Source organism: Anolis sagrei, chromosome 2 (genome assembly GCF_037176765.1).
Source record: "Anolis sagrei isolate rAnoSag1 chromosome 2, rAnoSag1.mat, whole genome shotgun sequence".
Taxonomy (NCBI): Eukaryota; Metazoa; Chordata; class Lepidosauria; order Squamata; family Dactyloidae; genus Anolis; species Anolis sagrei.
This window is the reverse complement of record NC_090022.1, coordinates 280230830-280251290: the sequence shown is the minus strand read 5'-3', so window position 1 is coordinate 280251290 and position 20461 is coordinate 280230830. Positions and strand designations below refer to the sequence as shown.

Sequence of the window (20461 nt, the reverse complement as noted above, 5' to 3'; positions counted from 1 at the left end):
AAAGAGTGCTGGTACCAACAATTCCTATGATTTCACCAGTGTCATTTCCATGATTCAACAGCATTGCGCCATGGAAGTTAATGCATGCCAAACTGCATTAAATCTACAGTGTAGATGCACCTTATGTTGTATCCAATCTCAAGCCACGAAGAGAGGCAGGGAAGAAATAACATTATTGTTGCTGCTGTTGTTGTTATTGTTATCGTGTGAATGGAATCTTGGGGTTGGGGTGTAGTGTTAAATGTATTTTAATATGCTTTTATTCCATGACACAAAGGTTTTAATCGGTGTTTTTTTAAAGATTTTATATCCATATTGCAATGCATTTGCTCTGTTTTAATTGTATTGTGTCAAGTTTGTCATTGAGTCCCTATATTGGAAAACAGTTGGGATAAAAAATAAGGATATTAGAATTGGAAGAGTTGGAAGAGACCTCATGGGTCCAACCCCCTGCCAAGAAGCTGGAAATTGCATTCAAAACACTTCCGACAGATGGCCATCCAACCTCTGTTTAAAAGTCTCCAAAGAAGGAGTCGCCATCACACTCTGGGGCAGAGAGTCAAGTGGTCCTTGGTAAAAAAAAAAAATCAAAAAAAAATCTGTGAACCCCACCTCCTCCAAGATGAACTGAACCACCTCAACTGGGCTCTCCAGGCCAATGGAGACTCCACCTCAGACATCAGAAGAGCTGCAAGACCAAGAACAAGCCACAAGAGTCAAGATGAAGATCCACCCAGAGGAAAAGTGTTCCTGCCATACATCAAGGGAACCACTGACCGCATAGGGAAGCTGATGAGGAAACACAACATACAAACAATCTACAAACCCACCAAGAAAATCCAACAAATGCTACGTTCAGCAAAGGACAAGAGGGATCCTCTCACCTCTGCAGGAGTCTACCGTGTATCATGCAGCTGTGGACAAGTCTACATAGGGACCACCAAACGCAGCATTGCCCAAAAACGAATCCAGGAACATGAAAGGCACTGCAGACTACTCCAACCAGTGAAATCAGCCATAGCAGAGCACCTGATGAACCAACCTGGACACAGCATTTTATTTGAGAACACAAAAATGCTGGACCACTCTCACAACCACCATGTCAGACTACACAGAGAAGCCATTGAAATCCACAAGCATGTGGACAATTTCAACAGAAAGGAAGAAACCATGAAAATGAACAAAATCTGGCTACCAGTATTAAAAAATTCTAAAATTGCAACAGCAAAAACAGCAGAGAGAAAAACAGGCAGGGACATCTAATCACCTTTCAAGAAGAGTTTGCTCCAGGCACAGTCAGCCCATTGTATGCTAATCAAGGTGATCAGTTGAAAGATTCACACCTAGCTCAACTTACAAAAGCCCTTTGTCTCACCCTGATCATTCCACAGATTTTTTTCCCAGTTCCAGCAGACCTCACCTCTGAGGATGCTTGCCATAGATGCAGGCGAAACGTCAGGAGAAATGCCTCTAGAACATGGCCATATAGCCCGAAAAAACCCACAAGAACTGAGTGATTCCAGCCATGAAAGCCTTTGACAATACATTGAGGGGAAAAAAAGCTTGGGGACCACTGCCATAGTGTAATTGTCCTATAGAGTGCCCCTTTGGTCTCTCTAGCGAGGTTTGAAACGAAACTGCAACACCACCCGCTGCCACGGGGGGCGCTAGAGAACAACCACGCGTGGCCCGGCGGCGGCGCAAGCAACTACTGGCGCAAGGGAAGCCGCGTGGGGCGGCGAAGGGGGGGGGGGAGGTAGTGGAGTGAGTAATCCCACCCCCTCTGTGCCCACGTGACCCCTTTCCCAGAATGTGGGGCTGCTCGCCCCAGAGCCGAGCCCTGCAGGCGGAGCGGCGGGAGCGGCGCCTTTGGCCGCGTGGGCGGGGATGCCGCTCGCTCGCCCAGTCGCCTCCTCCTCCTCCCCTTCTTCCTCCGTGGCCACTCCTCCTCCTCCTCCTCCTCCTCCTTGCAACTCGCCGCCTGCCGTGAATGGGCTTCCTCCTTCCCCACTCGCGAGTCCATCCCGGAGCAGGACGGGCGGCTCTTCCATGGGGTGAGCGCTTCTCCTCCCAACTTTGGTGTTTTCTTGGGAGTCTGCTCGGAATCTCGCGTGCTTCTCTTCTCTTCCCCACTTTGGCCTCCCTCCTTGGCTCTCCCTCTTTCTCCCCCCCTCTTCTCCTTCTGTCTCTCTCCCTCTTTTGTGGCCGGGGGACCCCCGTCGGAGGCGATGAATGGCAGCTTTGTCTCAGGGAAGGAAAGAAGGGCAAGCAGGCAAGGAAGGGAGACAGGCAGCTGGCAGCTCAGAGCCGCCTTGCCTTCCGTGGGTTCCCCCAGCTGTTAAGGGGAATGATGGGACTTACAATCTGGCGCCTCTGGGAGGGGAGGGGATGGGATAAGGTAATGATGCTCCCTTTCCCCCCGTATTTACCAAACATGTACATATTTCGTATCCATTGGTGTTCCTCCAGTCTTCGGGGGATGATGGGAGTTGCAGTCCAACGGGAAATAGGAAGGGAGGGGATAAGTACCCACGGAGCAAGGTAATGATATTGCCATTTCCCTCATGTGTACCGAATATGTACATATTTAGTATGCATTGGTGTTCATCCAGTCTTCAGGGGGATGATTGGAGTTGCAATCCAACGGGAAATAGAGGGTGCAATGGTTCTGGAGGGGAGGGGATAAGTACCCACGGAGCAAGGTAATGATATTCCCACTTCCCTCATATGTACATATTTAGTATGCATTGGTGTTCATCCAGTCTTCAGGGGGATGATGGGAGTTTCAGTGGAATTGCCAGGAAATATGGGGTGCAATGGTGCCTGGAGCCATAACCCTCTTCCCCTTTGAATTTTCATATATTTACCACATTTCCGGTATTTAGTACTCACAGCTGTTAAGGAGATGATGGGAGTTGCAGTCTTGCACGTCTGGAGATACCTTGGAAGGAAAGAATTAGTCAAAGGGAATTCCCTCCACAATTATTGAATATTTACTGTATTTACATATTCAGTTGTGTTCTCCAGATGTTGGGGGATGATGGGAGTTGCAGTCCAACTGGTGGTCGCTAGGAAAGGGGGAATGCAATGGTGCATGGAGCCATACATGTCTTCCCCTCTTGAATTTTTACATATTTACCACATTTCCAGTACTCACAGCTGTTAAGGGGATGATGGGAGTTGCAGTCCCGCGCATCTGGAGTACCCTGGAAAAGAAGGAACTAGCAGGAGGGAATGATGTCCCTTCCTTCCACCATATTTATTGAATATTTACTGTATTTACATACTCAGTTGTGTCCTCCAGCTGTTAAGGGGATGATGGGAGTTGCAGTCCGGCACATCTGGAGGTCCCCAGGAAGGAAGGAATTAGCAGGAAGGGATGATGTCCCTTCTTCCTCCATATTTATTGAATATTTACTGTATTTACACATTCAGTTGTGTTCTCCCACTATTAAGGGGATGATAGGAGTTGCAGACCAATTGGAAGTTGCCAGGAAAAGGGGGGTGCAATATTGCGCAGAGCCATAACCCTGTTCTCCATGAATTTTTGCATATTTACTACATTTCCAGTACTACATTTCTTAGTACTCACAGCTGTTAAGGGGATGATGGGAATTGCAGTCCTGCGCATCTGGAGGTGCCCAGGAAGGAAGGAATTGCCAGGAGGGAATGTTGTCACTCCTTCCACAATATTTATTGAATATTTACTGTATTTACATATTCAGTTGTGTCCTCCAGCTGTTAAGGGGATGATGGGAGTTGCAGTCCGACACATCTGGAGGTCACTGGGAAGGAAGGAATTAGTGGGAGGGAATGTTGTCCCTCCTTCCACCATATTTATTGAATGTTTACTGTATTTACATACTCAGTTGCGTCCTCCAGGTGTTGGGGGATGATGGGAGTTGCAGTCCAACTGGAGGTCACCAGGAAAGGGGGTTGCAGTTGTTCACAGACCTATGCCCTTCTTCCTTCTGGATATTTACACATTTACTGTATTTAACTACTCAGTGGTGCCCTCCAGCTGTTGGGGGAATGATGGGAATTGCAGTCTGACACATCTGGACGTTGCTGGAAGGGGGAGATATGTCAAAGGGAATTAAATCCCTTCTCCCACGGTATCAACATTCAATTGTATCCTCCAGCAATTCTGGGGATGATGGTAGTTACAGTACAAAGTATCGGGAGGTCCTAGAGGAGGAAGTGAGATAAGTGCGAGTGAAGTGATGGCTTCCCCAGTGTATTTACTGAATATCTATGTGTTCACAGCTGTTAAGGAGATGATGGGGGTTGCAATCTGGGTCTACAGGAGGAAGGGGGATAAGTGTGCATGGAGCAACGTATCTCCCAAGCGTATTTACTGAATGTTTATGTATTACGTGTTCACTGGTATCTTTCATCTGTTAGAGGGATGATGGGAGTTGCAATTTGGTGCATTTGAAGGTCTAAAGCAAGCATGGGCAAACTTGGGACCTCTGGGTCTTTTGGACTCCAACTCCCACAATTGGGGCCTGAGGCTGTTAGGAATTGTGGGAGTTGGAGTCCAAAACACCCAGAGGTCCCAAGTTGGTCCATGTCTGGTCTAAAGGGTAAATGTGAGCACCATATTTACTTCTTTCATGTATTCAGTTTATAGTCCGCTTTGCTCTTCATTGTGGAGGGAATTTCCCTTTATTTTCCGGAAAGAGATTAAGGAGATGGTGATGTGGGGAAAGGAATCTCTCAGTGGCGAAATCACGCAAGGGTCAAGCCATGAAACCCCATCAAGATTTCTTTCCCTCCTATTGTTTCCCTTTAAAGTATTAAATCAGGCATTTGGTCTGGAGTGACTGCATGTGTGTGCCTTTGACTAACTTTTCCTGGAAAGAAAGTGCAAAAGTTCCTCCAGGAAGATAGTAGTAACAACAATAACAATGGATTATTTTTTTACCTGTCACTCTAAGGCTTCAAGTAAGGTATGATGCGTAGATGAAAACATAAGACCATTAAAATTATTATTATTATTAGACACTATTAAAAGACAGAGACTATTGGAAGATATAGATAGGTAAAGGTTTCCCCTTGACATTAAGTCCAGTCGTGTCCAACTCCATAGGGTGGTGCTCATCTCCATTTCTAAGCCGAAGAGCAGGCGTTGTCCTTAGACACCTCCAAGATCATGTGGCCAGCATGACTGCATGGAGTGCTGTTACCTTCCCACCGGAGTGGTACCTATTGATCTCACTTTTTCTTGTTTTCGAACTGTTATGTTGGCAGAAGCTGGGGTAACAGTGGGAGCTCACCTCACTCCCCAGATTTGAAACGCTAACCTATCAGCCAGCAAGTTCAGCAACTCAGTTTTTTAACCCACTGCATCACCAGGGACTCCAAAATGATATAGACCTAAAACGTATTGAAAGCAGAAGGGTGTTGCAAGCTCTGTCCCGGAGAAAGAGTCTTTTCCTCCTGCTTTTCTCTCTCTCATTCATTCCCTGTCCCAACCCAGGATTGTTGATACATTTCCTCTAAAAGATCAGTGTGATTGGAACCTTAGTGTATTTTTAGTAAAAACTATACCGTCTGCACTGTATAAATAATGTAGTTTGGCATCACTTTAGCTGCCATGGCTCAGTGCTATGGAATCCTGGGAGTTGTAGTTTGGTGCACTTTGGCATAGAAGGCCCAAGACTTTGTAAAACTATCACTCCCAGGATTCCATAGCATTGAGCTGTGCCAGTAAAGTAGTGTCGGAATGCATTACTTTGACAGTCTAGATGCACCTTAGGCATCAGGAGACTTGGATTCAAATTGCAGCTCAGCCTTGAGCAAGCCACACTTTCTCAGCCTCAGAGGAAGGCAGAGGCTTCTTCCACAAATAAATTTTGCCAATAAAGGTAGAGGTTTCCCCGTGACATTAAGTCTAGTCGTGTCTAACTGGGGGATGGTACTCATTTCCATTTCTAAGCCGAAGAGCAAGTATTGTCCATAGACACCTCCAAGGTCATGTGGCCAGCATGACTGCACGGAGCACTATTACTTTCCTGCAGAAGAGGTACCTATTGATCTACTCACATTTGCATGTTTTCAAACTGCTAGGTTGGCAGAAGCTGGGGCTAACAGCGGAAGCTCACTCCGCTCCCTGGATTCAAAATGCTGACCTTTCAGTCAGCAAGTTCAGCAACTCAGCGGTTTGACCTGCTGCACCACCAGGCCAAGAAAACTCTGCTGGAAATGTATTGAAAACACACGATAAGAACAAGTCTTTTCTAGAGCCTAACCTTGCGCTGAGCTTCTGGGAAGCAGATAGCTCTTCAACTTCCCTTTGAGACATAATGAGTGTTAAATTCTAAAAGAAATTCAAATCATTAGGCTTGCTTCTCCTGTCAAGAAAGCCTCAAAGTAGGTATTTTGGTTAGGAATGATCCTAGTTAGCTTCTACCAAGGTAGCACCAGAGCATCATATTTCTCTCTGGTATGTATTTAAAAGCAAAGATCCCATTGCAAGGAATCTGCTTAGCCTAAGCTGGTTTTGTTTTCACACTTCCTGAAATGATTTATCCTTCAATTCCCAAGGTTGTGGATGAGCCTTAAAACCAAACAAGAGATTTTACCTACATTTGATTATTGGTTTCCTGAATTATTTCTACTAAATTTCTCAGTATAAGCGCTGGCACTTTACTGTTTTTCCTCCTCTCTTCTCCTTCCTCCTTCCTTGTGTGTCATGCCTTAATTTTGGATTGTAAACCTGAAGGAAGAAAGGAAGTCATACCTCTTAACTGACAAGATGAGCCCTTTTGAATCAAGGGTGGAGTATAAAAGTTATAAATAAATATGTACATAAACAAGAATTGCCGGCTTGTAGAAATGTTTTAGTGACCGAAGCAAAGGATGTAGTTTTTTTTTTATTCACAGGAAGCTATCCTTTAACTTATTCGGTGCTGTAAGTTGGACTGTGCTGGTTGGGTATAGGAAATACTTCTCTGGGTGTTACTACTTTAACAGAAGTTTTGGTCCCAGAAATAACTTGGTGAGAATACGATCACTTCCTACACCACAAAAACAAGAGCATGTTGTACCAAACTTTTTATCTACCACTAACAACATGCAGCTGTGAAATGAATCGGTCAGATCAGATAAACTTTGCATAAGTTGAAAACAATGTTTTCTAGAAACCGTTTGAAAGCTTCCTACAAAGTGCATCTAGGGATAATTCTTTGTTTTTCACCAGCCACTTTTGTTAGGGTTTTCCATTTGATGGCCAGATTTAACTAGCTGTGTTGCTGAACATGCTGTGAGTGCCTGGAGATACAATTCTACATGCATTCCTTTTTCGTTTCATACATAGTAAATTAAGAGGCTCTGCTGGCCACTGTTGTTTACTTTGCCAGTTGCAGACTGGCACATACAACTGTAGTAGGATTGGCTAGAATTGAACCTCATTCTTCTCCAACTCAAAACTATATTATATTGTTTAATTCATATGTGCAGCTGCAACCCAGGACCCAAAATCTGTGTTTCTTCTGCGCTCTTAGTACTAATGTTGCTATAAAGACTTCCACTGAGATTGAGGAGGAAAAACGGGACTGGGCCAGTATAAAAAGACTTCATTGGCGGACAGTTTTGGATAATATACTTTATTTATATTCCATTCTATTTCCCCAAGGGAACTCAAAGCGAATTACAGAATACATATAAGGCAGACGTTCAATACCCTTATATAATTAACAAAGACAGACAGTACATAGACAGAGGCAAGGCTTCCCTCTTTTTCATTTCTGGCATCTGGAGGCTGTGCTTGACTCGGCCATGAGGTGGTGCTTTGTTGTTTATTTGTTCAGTCGCTTCCGACTCTTCATGACCTTATGGGCCAGCACACACCATAGCTCCCTGTCAGCCCCTCTTCCTTTTTCCTTCCATTTTCCCCAGCATCATTATCATCTCCAAGCTTTCCTATCTTCTCATTATGTGGCCAAAGTACTTCATCTTTGTCTCTAATATCCTTCCCTCCAGTGAGCAGTCGGGCTTTATTTCCTGGAGTATGGCCTGGTTAGATCTTCTCGCGGTCCAAGGCACTCTCAGAATTTTCCTCCAGCACCACTGTTCAAAAGCGTGTTGTCTTCCTTCGCTCAGCCTTACTTATGGCCCAGCTCTCACATCCATAGGTTGCTACGGAGAATTTTTCCATGCCAAGGGGCCTATTGTCTGTGGACGCCTTCCTGATCGGATTTCTGGCATGTTTTCAGGGGCGCCTTTTACCTCCCTGCTAGAGTGGTACCTATTTATCTACTCACATTTCTGTTTTCAAACCGCTAGTAAGCAGAAGCTAGGGCTGACAGTGGGAGCTCATCCCAACATTCCAGTCGACAAGATTTTCTATAGCTGATGGTTTAACCTTCTCTGCTAATTGCTGATACATCTACACTGTAGAATAAATGCAGTTTGGCACTTCTTACTACTTCAGTGCTATGGAATACTGAGAGCTACAGATTGACAAAGAAGGGTAAAAAATCTACAACTCTCATGATTCCATAGCATTAGGGCATCGCATTTAAAGTGGTGTCAAATGACATTAATTCTGCAGTGTTAACTGTACTTACATTAATAAAGCAGTGTGGTTTATTGATTAGAGCACTGGACCAGGAGTTGAAAGATCTGTAGGCAGGTTACCGTGTCTTTGTCACATTCACACCCCGTGTTCAATTAAAACATGTGATGTGAAAACGGACCAAGGAAGTCAGTTGCATGTGGAACTCAATTGCATGTTGAATCCATAATCTCCTACAGTATGAAGGAACATTTTTTTTTGCCTGTTGGATCTTCAAGGTGGTGAAATATAGATAAGTTTCTGCAGGCACAGCTAAAGGGTACAAAGGAGCTAACGTGCTTGAATGGATGGCTCTCAACCATCCTTTCACCTTGCATTTTGGTGCTAAGCCAAATGTTTCTTTTTCTGGTTGGCAAATGTAGCAGTGACAGACTAAAAGAGGGTATATTTGGGAGAACTTTATTAAGAAGATGAAGTTTCTTATGACAGCTGTTCATCTTGGAGTGCACACACAGGCAGAATACCAGGTAACATTACATGGTTGCAGCTTTGGGCACTCTTGTGAAAAGACAGTCAGCTTCTCACATTCACTAGGGTTAGGGATGCAGAACCCTGCAAAAGTGGGAAAACTAAAACAAGCCATTGGTTTTTAAAACTTGAGATAATTCTTATCTAGGAATCTATGTCCTAGTGCATCTATTACGAGTGAAAGCAACTGCATCCATCTTGTCCATGTCCTTGAACTTATCCCTTACAAGCATCCTGCTAGAAAGATCCACAAACACATGTCACCCTTATGTGTGGATGCCCCTTTCGGGCACTACAGGGATTTCAGGCTGTCCACCAAAACATACTGAAAGGTCCCTGATGCCACCTTGCATGTCTTTTCCCTGCTCTGTGTGGCCATATGTGAAATAGTGACATCAGCACTGAGATCTGCTGGAATCCTCGGGTGATCTCAGTCCTGATGTCATCACTTTGCATTTGGGTATGAGCCACATGCTGCTATCTTTCCTGCTCCCTATGGACCAGGTAACTGATCTATATGGCAGCTTTGGGACCGTGTCAATAGGTTGAGGATGATTGTAAGGCTCAGCCTTGTGTAGACCCACTTGTAGATCCTCGCAATCCACTGAGGGGATGTTGAATTGGTGATATGTTTTACAAGTGTCTAGATAACTACAAAAAGCCATGTTCAGCCTTGACATACTGGTGAAGGCATGCATTTGCTGATTAACGATGAGGGAATCATAGAATTAAAATATGCATTTGATAGCTTCAGGAGATATACCCTCCAGACATTTTGAGCAATACTTATCCCCATCTCTCAACAGCTTGACCAGGGTGCAGTTCACTGGGCTCAGAAGCAGTTGGCCCTTTAAGCATTGCTCTCCAACATAGCTGTCTGAAAACAGTTTGAACAGAAACCTGGGAGTATTACCCATTATAGTGGATTAAAATCACTGAATCTATTCTTGGAGATTCACAATTTGCTCTCTTGGCACATCTTCTGTCAAACACAGTATGACCTGGTGGTGCAGATGAAAGATATGGTTCATTATGATGGTTAATTGGCTCTATGAAAGTCTTGCGAAGGGCATGGTGTTTGCGTGGTGCAAATAGCATTAATCTTTGCATCTTCAAACATAAATATGCATTTCTGGAATGAAGCTTCAATCAGGTCTTGGAATCATACTTTTAGCAGATTGTCATATATGCACAGCATAGTGGCTTTTATTATTTCATCAGTATTTTGTTCATTTGGGAACAATTGCAGAATTAATCAGTATGTAAGTTGCTTATTTTTAATCTTCACTGCAACTCTCTTTTTTGGTATTATAATAAAGGTAAAGGTTTTCCCCTGATATTAAGTCCAATCATGTCCAACTCTGGGGGTTGGTGCTCATCTCCATTTCTAAGCCAAAAAGCCGGCATTGTCCTTAGACACCTCCAAGGTCATGTGGTCAGCATGACTGTGGACAGCATGTCAAAGGCTTTCATGGCCAGAACCACTGGGCTGCTGTGAGTTTTCCGGGCTATATGATGATGTTCCAGAAACAGTCTCTCCTGACGTTTCGCCCACAACTATGGCAGACATCCTCAGAGGTTGTGGGTGTATTGGGAACTAGGCAGGTCGAGGGTGGGAGGAAGAACTCTTGTCTGTTGGAGACAACTGTGAATGTTGCAATTAATCACCTTGATTAGCATTGAAAAGCCTTGCAGCTTCAAGGCCTGGTTGGTTTCTGCCTGGGGGAATCCTTTGTTGGCTGGCCCTGATTATTTCATGTCTGGAATTCCCCAGTTTTCAGAGTGTTGTTCTTTATTTACTGTCTTTAGAGACTTTTTTTAATACTGGTAGCCAGATTTTGTTCATTCCTTTCTGGAATCTGTTTGCCCCTGAACTAAGCACAGTGCATGGGAAAAGAGAAGAGTTTGATAAGGTAAAAGGAAACAATCAGGAGCACTGAAATGTGCTTTACTGTGCTATAAGATTCTTGATAATCTCCATGTTTGGAACATAGAGATTTAGGTTTTTTTTTCTTTTTCACAAATCATTGTAGTATTAAGTTTACTAAACTCTACTTCCTAATATGGATTAAGTGGAATTAGAAATTGGAGTGCCTATCATTTGGACTAAAATCATAGAATCAGAGAGTTGGAAGAGACCTCATGTGCCATCCAGTCCAACCACCTGCCAAGAAACAGGGAAATCATATTCAAAGCACCCCCAACATATGGCCATCATGCCTCTGTTTAAAAGCCTCCAAAGAAGGAGCCTTCAGAGAGTTCCACTGCTGAACAGCTCTCACTGTTAGGAAGTTCTTCTTAATGTTCAGGTGGAATCTCCTTTCTATCCTGTCGTTTGAAGCCATTGTTCTGCATCCTAGTCTCCAGGGCATCAGAAAACAAGCTTGCTCCCTCCTCCCTATGAGTTCCCCTCACATATTTATACATGGCCCTCATCATGTCTCCCCTCAGCTTTCTCTTCTTCAGGCTAAACATGCCCAGCTCTTTAAGCCTTTCCTCATAGGGCTTGTTCTCCAGACCCTTGATCATTTTTGTCACCCTCTTCCAGCTTGTCAACAGCTCCCTGTAATTGTGTTGCTCACCATTGGAAACAGTGTTCCAGATGTGGTCTAACCAAGGCAGAATAGAAGGGTAGTATGACTTCCCTGGATCTAAATGCTCGACTCCTACTTATGAAGGCCAAACTCAAATTGGCTTTCTTTACCGCCACATGACATTGTTGGCTCCTGTTTAACTTGTTGTCCATGAGGACTCCCAAGTTCTTTTTCACATGTACAGCTGTCGAGCCATCTCTCTAATCTGTTAAGATCATGTTGAATTCTGCTCCTGTCTTCTGGAGTATTACCTATCCCTCCCAATTTGGTGCAAACTTGATGATTATCTTTTCTAACCCTTTTCCAATCTAAGTCATTAGTGAAGATGTTGAACAGAACCGGGCCCAGGATGGAATCCTGCTTATGGCACTCCACTCGTGTCACTTCTTTCCAAGATGAAGAGGAAGCATTGGTGAGCCATTTCGATTCAACAGTTTGAATTGAAATGGCAGAAAATTATATCAACTTGGAATATATAACAATCAATAAGAGGGTACAAGAATGATAACGAGTGACTGAAGGGCTTTCCCTCTTTAGATATGACAAAATCTTATATGAGAATGAGCAATGGCTGACCCATAACGTGACGGTTTTGAGTGCTTTGGTTGAGCAGCAGTCCTGATAGAAGATTTGGTGCTGCTTTCATTTGACTGGAGGGGGACTGTGTGATAGATTTGACAGGGCTGGATATTCGGGTCGACAACTGAGCCGAGCAAGAGCAGGCCTGTGGCTAATTGATGGAGCGGCAGAACTTGCATTTGAAGATAAAAACTGGGTTAGTGGCTCAGAAGGAATGTTATCATTTAATGAACCAAAAGGAGAAGTAATGATCGAGAGACAGGAAAATCTTTTCAAGGGTTCTTATTCCAACCTTTGAGAGAGGGAATAATAGGCTTTTAATATCAAGAACATCTCTGCTTCTGTTGTTAAAAACTAGAACGTGCCACCCACAAGGCTGCCGTGTACCCTATTAAAGAAGCCTTTCAAAAAGACTCACCTCACTTAACTTACACAAATGTTGCATGTCCTCAAGTTGTTTCCAATTTATGGCAAGGTTTTCTTGAAAAGATTTTTTCAGAAGGGGTTTGTCACAGCTCATAGTGTTGTGGTTTAATATTGGACTAGGGCTCTGGGGACAAGGGTTCAGATCCATGCTCATCCATGGAAACCCATTGGGTATCCATAGGCATGCCACTTTCTCTTAACCGTAGAGCAGTGTTTCTCAACCTTCCTAATGCTGTGACCTCTTAATACAGTTCTCGTGTTGTGGTGACTCCCAACCATAATATTATTTTGTTGCTACATTGCTACTGTTATGAATTGCAATGTAAATATCTAATATTCTGGATGTATTTTCATTCACTTGACCAAGTTTGGCACAAATACCCAATACACCCAAATTTGAATATTGGTGGGGTTGATTTTGTCATTTGGGAAATGTAGTTGCTGGGATTTATAGTTAACCTACAATCAAAGAGTATTCTGAACTCCACAAATGATGGAATTGAACCAAACTTGGCACACAGAACTCCCAATACTGGAAGAGTTTGGTGGGCATTGAACTTGAGTTTTGGAGTTGTAGTTCACATACCTCCAGAGAGTACTGTGGATTCAAACGATCTGGGCCAAACTTGGCACAAATACTCAATATGTCCAATTGCAAACACTCGTGGAGTTTGGGGAAAATAGACCTTGACATTTGGGAGTTGTAGTTACTGGGATTTATAGTACACCTACAATCAAAGAGCATTCTGAACCCCACCAACGATAGAATTGGGCCAAATTTCCAACATAGAACCTCTCTGGCACGAGCCTCCCTCCGGCCTCACATGCTCTCCCTTGCCTGCACATGTACACCATGCTGCCATGCAGCACGCCAGCTGTCCCCTCCCCCACTTGGAGTCTCTTTTTAAAGAGAAGTAAAGATGTTCTAGATAGGGCACATATTAGCTAAAATAAGAACTTTGAATGTGCTTCAAAAACATGAACTTTAAATATGCCTGTTTATATGTGCTCAAAAGAAAGGGTGGCATGCTGGGTTTCAGGCAACACATTCAATGATGCTATCATATCTGATTGTGACCTTTAAGGTCCAATAAAATAATAATAATAATAATAATAATAATAATAATAACAGCAGTAGTAATAATATCATTCTATGGCAGAAGAATAGATGGAAAGCAGTTGTTGAGACTGTGAGCTTTTTGGGTTGCTATGAGCTCTCCGAGCTGTATGGCTATATTCCAGAAGCATTCTCTCCTGATGTTTCACCCACATCGATGGCAGGGCATCTTAAGAGGTTGTGAGGTCTGTTGGAAACTAGGCAAATGAAGTTTATCTATCTATGAAATGTCCAGGGTGGAAGAAAGAACTCTGCTTATGGCAAGTGTGAATGTCTCAAATGGCCACCTTGATTAGCATTTAATGGCCTTGCAGCTCCAAAGCCTGGCAGGTTGCTGCCTGGGAGAATCCTTTATTGGGAGGTGTTAGTTGGCCCAGATTGTTTCGTGTATGGAATTCTACTGCTTTTTGAGTGTTGCTTTATTTACTGTCCTGATTTTAGATTTTATTTTTAATACTGGTAACCAGGTTTTGTTCATTTTCATGGTTTCCTCCTTTTTTGTCCACATGCTTGTGGATTTCAATGGCTTCTCTGCGTCGTCTGACATGGTGGTTGTTAGAGTGGTCCAGCATTTCTGTGTTCTCAAGTAATATGCTGTGTTTAGGTTGGTTCATCGGGTGCTCTGCTTAGACTGATATCTCTGGTTGAAGTAGTCTGCAGTGCCTTTCATGATCCTTGATTTGTGTTTGGTGGTCCCTATGTAGACTTGTCCACAGTTGCATGGAATATGATAAATTCCTGCAGAGGTGAGAGGATCCCTCTTGTCCTTTGCTGAATGTAGCATTTGTTGGATTTTCTTAGTGTGTCTGTAGATCGTTTGTATGTTGTGTTTCTTCATCAGCTTCCCTATGCGAGCTTTTTGTTTCTCTTCTCTTTGGGTACCCCTCTCATAACTGTTACTTAAGTTTTGAGCTTTTCATTTTGCCTTCTCCTGCTTCCTTTTTCTTTTGTGCTGTGTCTTAGAGGACAGGAGCCTTATTGGGAATTAATAATGTTGAAGAGCAGAGTAAAAACATTTAAATAATACAGATGCATGTGGTTGTAGGTTCACTTTTTTGTCCACCATGACTTGAGTTGCAACCTGTCCCTTCAATAATAATATACTTTATTTATATTCTGCCCTATGTCCGTGAGAAGACTCAGGACCGATTACAGTACATATATACGGAAAGCATCCAATGCCATTATACAGTTAACAAAGACAGACAGTACGTAAACAGAGGTAAACCCTTCCCATCTTTTTCCATCCTCGGCATCTGGAGGCTGTGTTTGACTCCGGCCATAGAGGGGTGCTGTGGATCCATCTTGCATGTCGAGGAGCTTTGTTATCTTTAGACGATCTCCCTATCAAATCGCTGGCATGCCTGCATGGGCGCATTCTGTTACCTACCCGCCAATGTGGTACCTATTTATCTGCTTACATTACTGTTTTCGAACTGCTAGGTGAGCAGAAGCTGGGCTGATTGTTGAGAGCTCACCCCAACCCACTGTGCTAAAGTCCAGCCCCTTCAATCCTCCCTAATAGTTGGTGTGCATAGTTGTGGTTAAGTGAACTTATTCATTCAAATGTCACATCAACTGGTAGGTAGCTTTCATGAGTAAGGAACATATTTTTGTCTGGATTTTGTTTGAGTACATCTCCCATCATTCTTAAGCATTGCCTATGCTGGCTAAGGGCAATGGGAATTAGAATCCGAAACCATCTGGGGGACCACAGGGTTCCTCATCCTTGCCTTAGATACAGCACTGTCCCCTGATTTGAAAACCTCATCTTCATCATGAAAAGAATGGATTTTATTTTGCTTTAGATAAGTGAAATACAGAAATACTAGGGACAATTTTCTGTGAAATGAAACAGGGAAAAGGAATGCTGGCAGTAGATAAAGGAAAGGAGCCTTCTCTGGAAAATTTGAACAAGGTTTAGGAACTGCTACCCTAGTGAGCCATTTTATGGTCTTGGTATTTTGTGGTTGGCCACATTTTACCCTTGGCTTGGCACCGGGGAGTTGAACTGCATTTACAGAAGCTATTTAGAGCTGAGAAGAGGACTTTCCTCTCCAAAACTGCACCGCTAGCATGATATATGATTTGTGAAGAGGTCTGGAGTTTTTAAAATTCAGATCTTTTTCAAGAAGGATGGAGCCCTTCCTCCTACAAGTGAATGTTTCTAATGAAGGGGAGGGGATTTCATAATATTTTTCATTGCCTTTGATAATTTGAAAATGCGACTTTGTTCTGGGACAAACATTATATTTTGACAGGAAAGCACTTCCAGATCGTTTTAAAAAATTCTAAAGCAAACAGCCAAACTCTTTGAATCTCAGCCAAGAGCATCAGTTGGACTTGCGTGTACATCCCGTTTCCTATTTCCTTCACCTCTGAAGTTGGAAAATTGAATGTACTGTACTATATTAAATTGTGATGATGATGTCTACAGAAGTGCCGACTGATGAATTGCCTAGGATATCCCCATGTTTCCTTGTTCTTCAAATGTTAGGATTATTCCATTTTCTTTGGCAAATGTGCATTTGCCCTCATTCTGTGGAGCTTAGTACATGGATCTCTTCTCTGTTAATAATGCCAGAATTGAATTTTTTAAGAGCGTAATACTCTAATGCACACAGAGGGACCCATCTCTTATTGTTTTACATGGGTTTTCAGCATCTTTGGTAGTTGAAGGATAATAGGAATTAGTGCCTCATAATCCCCATCTTAATGCCCTGGATATCTCTGCAGTGGTGAGATAAGAGAAAATGTACAGATTATGTATGTGGCAGATGTGTGGATGTACAGTATTACTCTTGTGCCCATAGCACTGGTTCCCATCATTTCACCTACTCACATCTGACAAATATGTGCTCTGTAGAAATTTTCTAAATTCTATAGAATTCTTCTACTCACATAGAATTGCTTTGGACACCCAACACATTCCTAGAGAAGATATCTGTCTAGTCATTTTCCAGGTCCTCACTGTGACAACTTCCAGTGGAAGTTGTTCATTTCAGTAGGATTTGCTGTTGTTCATTGTTTTCTATTTCCTGTTCAGGAGTGCATTCCCTGCCGAAATGGAGGTTGAAATATATACAGTAGAGTCTTGCTTATTCAACCTTTGCTCATCCAACATTCTGTATTCAGCACATTCTGCCTCCCGCCCAGATCCACACCTGTTTCAATATATTGTGATGTTTTGGTGCTAAATTCGTAAATACAATAATCACTACATAACTTTACCATATATTGAACTGCTTTGTTTGTTGATTTGTTGTAAAACATGATGTTTTGGTGCTTTATTTATAAAATCATAATGTAATTTGACATTTAATAGGTTTTTCCCTAATCCCTCCTTATTATCCAATATTTTAGCTTATACAATGTTCTGCCGGACAATTTATGTTGGATAAGTGAGACTCTACTGTATCCCCATATGTATATGTGCACATTCTGATAAGTCTCCATTTATGAATTTGGTGTTTTCTTCAGTTTGCTAGCAAATGCTCACTTTTGTGATATGTATTATATATATGTATTTACTTTATTTATACCCAGTCCTTCCCACCCCGAAAGGGACTTAGGCAGGCTGTGTGTGTTCAGATGGGCTTTTGTAATGTGTGCTCTGCAGAAAACAGAACCCAGAACACTATAGACCCCAAGGGCTTGACTTAAAGTCTTGCTCCTTAGTATTCAGGGTCTTGGTTTTGCTTTCTGTACACATGCCCCCACCTGCATGGGTTGACTTGTTCGTTTTGGGAATGAATGGAAGCTGTGGGAAAATGCAAACGTTATCCTCAGATATTCCATTGCAGCAAAGGCTGGAGCTGATTCTGGTGGTTTAAGCAGAAGAGAGCTCCATACATGTGGTCCCAACCTGGTTTTTATTGAGTAAAACCAGGATGGCAATCCAGAGTTCTATGGATATTCCAGACTGTATTGCATAATCCCTGACTATGGATTGTGCTGGCTGTGGGCGGTTGGAGTTGAGGCCCAAAATATCTGGAAAGTACTAGGTGGCCTAAAAAGGTAATGGTAAAGGTTTACCTTTGACATGAAGTCCAGTCATGTCAGACTCTGGGGATTGGTGCTCATTTCCATTTCTAAGCGGAAGAGCCAGCGTTGTCCATACACACCTCCAAGGACATGTGGCTGGCATGACTACATGGAGCACCATTACCTTCCCGTCGGAGCGGTACCTATTGATCTACTCACATTTCCATGTTTTTGAACTGCTAGGTTAGCAGGAGCTTGGGCTAACAGCGGGAGCTCACCCCACTCCACAGATTCAAACTTGTGACCTTTCGGTTAGCAAATTTAGCAGTTGAGTGGTTTAACCCACTGTGCCACCAGGGGCCTATCTCTATACATTATGAAATGATGGAAGTGTCCCCTGAAGGCTATCTGTATGGTGTGATTTATGCATTGATGTGTGGCTGTGGGTTGGACTGATGGCTGTGGTGCTTGTACCCCCATTCTCAGCCCATGTCAGAATCCCTGGTGGCGTAATGAGTTAAACCCTTGTGCTGGCAGGACTGCTGACCAACAGGATAGTGGTTCGATTCTGGGGAGAGCAGGTTCAGCTCCAGCTCCCCATGTGGGGACATGAGGAAAGCCTTCCACAAAGATGGTAAAACATCAAACATCTGGGCATCCCCTGGGCACCATCCTTGCAGATGGTCAATTCTCTCACACCAGATATCACCTACAGTTTCTCAAGTCGCTCCTGGCATGAACAAAAAGTGTACCCATTGACTGTCCCACCTCTCTTTTACGCCTTAATCTCCTTGTGTTTATTACTAATTCCAAATTGGAGACTGTGTCTATAGGTTAACTTGGTTGTGCTACAACCCCCAGTATTCCCCAGCCAATGTGTCTGTTGGCCATACTTGCTGGATGATTCTGAGACTGATTGTCCTAAAAACAACTTTCTGTTCTGAAGGTGCTAGGGATTGATTCTGGGACGTTCCACGTGTAAAATATGTTCTCTCATGCTCCACAACCATCCAGTCCAACCCCCTGCCAAGAAGCAGGAATGCAATATTCCTGCTTCTTGGCAGGGGGTTGGACTGGATGGCCCATGAGGTTTTTTCTAACTCTTTGATTCTATGATTCTATGATTCTGGAAGCAATATCTGGTCCTCTCAAGGCTGTCATCTCAGATCCTTTCTTATAGAATGCAAACAGATTGAACCAAGGATGCATGCAAAGCTTGAGCGCCACAGTTGAAAAAGCCAGGGGCTACCACAAGGAGACCATAAAATTCCTCCTTTGTTGTCTAGTAATTTCTGTGATTTCTGGAACCTTTTATGGGAGATAAGATCTTTCTAAATATTAATAGTCCAGTATAACCCCAACACAGGAAAAAACAATCTCATCGGGGATCTTTCCACGTCTCCTGGTGAAATCAGTTTTGTCATGACTCATAGGTGCTGAGAAACCTGCGTTACATGCTGACAGTTCTGACAAGACGGTGACTCACATGAGCTACTCTGAAATGTGTAACCAGGCAATCATGGAAGGAAGCAGCTCCTTTTAAAACTTGAGTGATGGGATGGGATGCTCCAAGCAGAGCAAGGCTTTTTCGTAGTGATTTGAGAGGATGGGAGAAGAAGAGGCGCAATATAATGAGATACAGATTGAGTATCTCTATCCAAAATGTTTGGTACTGGAAGGGGTTTAGATTTAGATTTTTTTTTCAGATTTTGGAAAGTTTTATTTCCATATACATATATAATGAGATACTTTGGAGGTGGGACCCAAGTCTAAATGAAAAAAAAACAATTTTTATTTCATATATGTCATGTATGATGTCCCGCAGTTGGTGGTGGTTGGTGGTAGTAGACCTAGCATTTGGTGATGGAAGGGTTAATATAAGTCTTTGTTCTAAAGGGGTGAGTAATTGGTAAGTAACAGTTTACAAGTAAAAGCAATTAAGGGTGGAGGCATTCAAGGGATAGGTTGCAGCTGGGTGTTACTGTATTTAAGGAGCTAACCTTGAGGTTGATCTTTGGGAGAAAAGTATTGTTTTATTTTGGTGGTAGATGCTGCTGGTTTTCCCCCAGGTCTCTGGGTTTTTACTCTGGTTTCTCTTCAGATCGTATAAATCTTTCGCCTTTTATTTTATATTCTGTTGCTGAGTGCTATCTTTATATTTATATTTTAAACTATTAAAACAGCTAGAAAGTTAGTGCTGTTTTTATTAACTGTTTGATACAAACTTGGTGTGTGTTTGATTCATCTCTACCTGGGTAGAGATGAATCATGACAATATACATCATGACAATATACATGCTATTTTTTTGCCTGGTGGTATTTTTAAAAAATTGTGCATAAAAACAAAGTTCACACACATATACTCATGCACACTGAACCATAGGAAAGCAAAGGTGTCATGACCTCCATTATCTCTTCCAGCTATATGGACAGTTTTGGATTTTGGACTTTAAGATTTTGGGATTCCAAACTTGTTTAGCCATCCTGCTTCCTGTAACTGTTTAGGGAGTTATACTGACCTTCAGGAGATATTAGATATCAACATCTCCTTGCAGCCACCACAAAATTATATTTCTTTTTAACTTCCTCCCCCCCCCCCCCCCCCCAGTAAGCATTGGTCATTTTTCCATGTTTTGCCCACCTCATGAGGTATTTTATACAAGACACACTCAATTACTGGATGTAGAATATTTATATTCCTAAGGGAAGCCT

At 42.9% G+C, this 20461-nt stretch overlaps 1 protein-coding gene across 3 annotated transcripts in view; it reads left to right on the top strand.

Annotated features, from left to right (window-relative positions):
• The first annotated feature begins 1836 nt into the window (after positions 1-1836).
• Positions 1837-20461, top strand: part of RAI14 (retinoic acid induced 14) — a 167279-nt gene continuing 148654 nt past the window's right edge. For all 3 annotated transcript variants that reach the window (XM_060761372.2, XM_060761371.2, XM_060761370.2), the window contains exon 1: positions 1837-2054. The gene's annotated coding sequence lies outside the window, so the exon portion shown is untranslated. The remainder of the gene's footprint in view (positions 2055-20461) is intronic.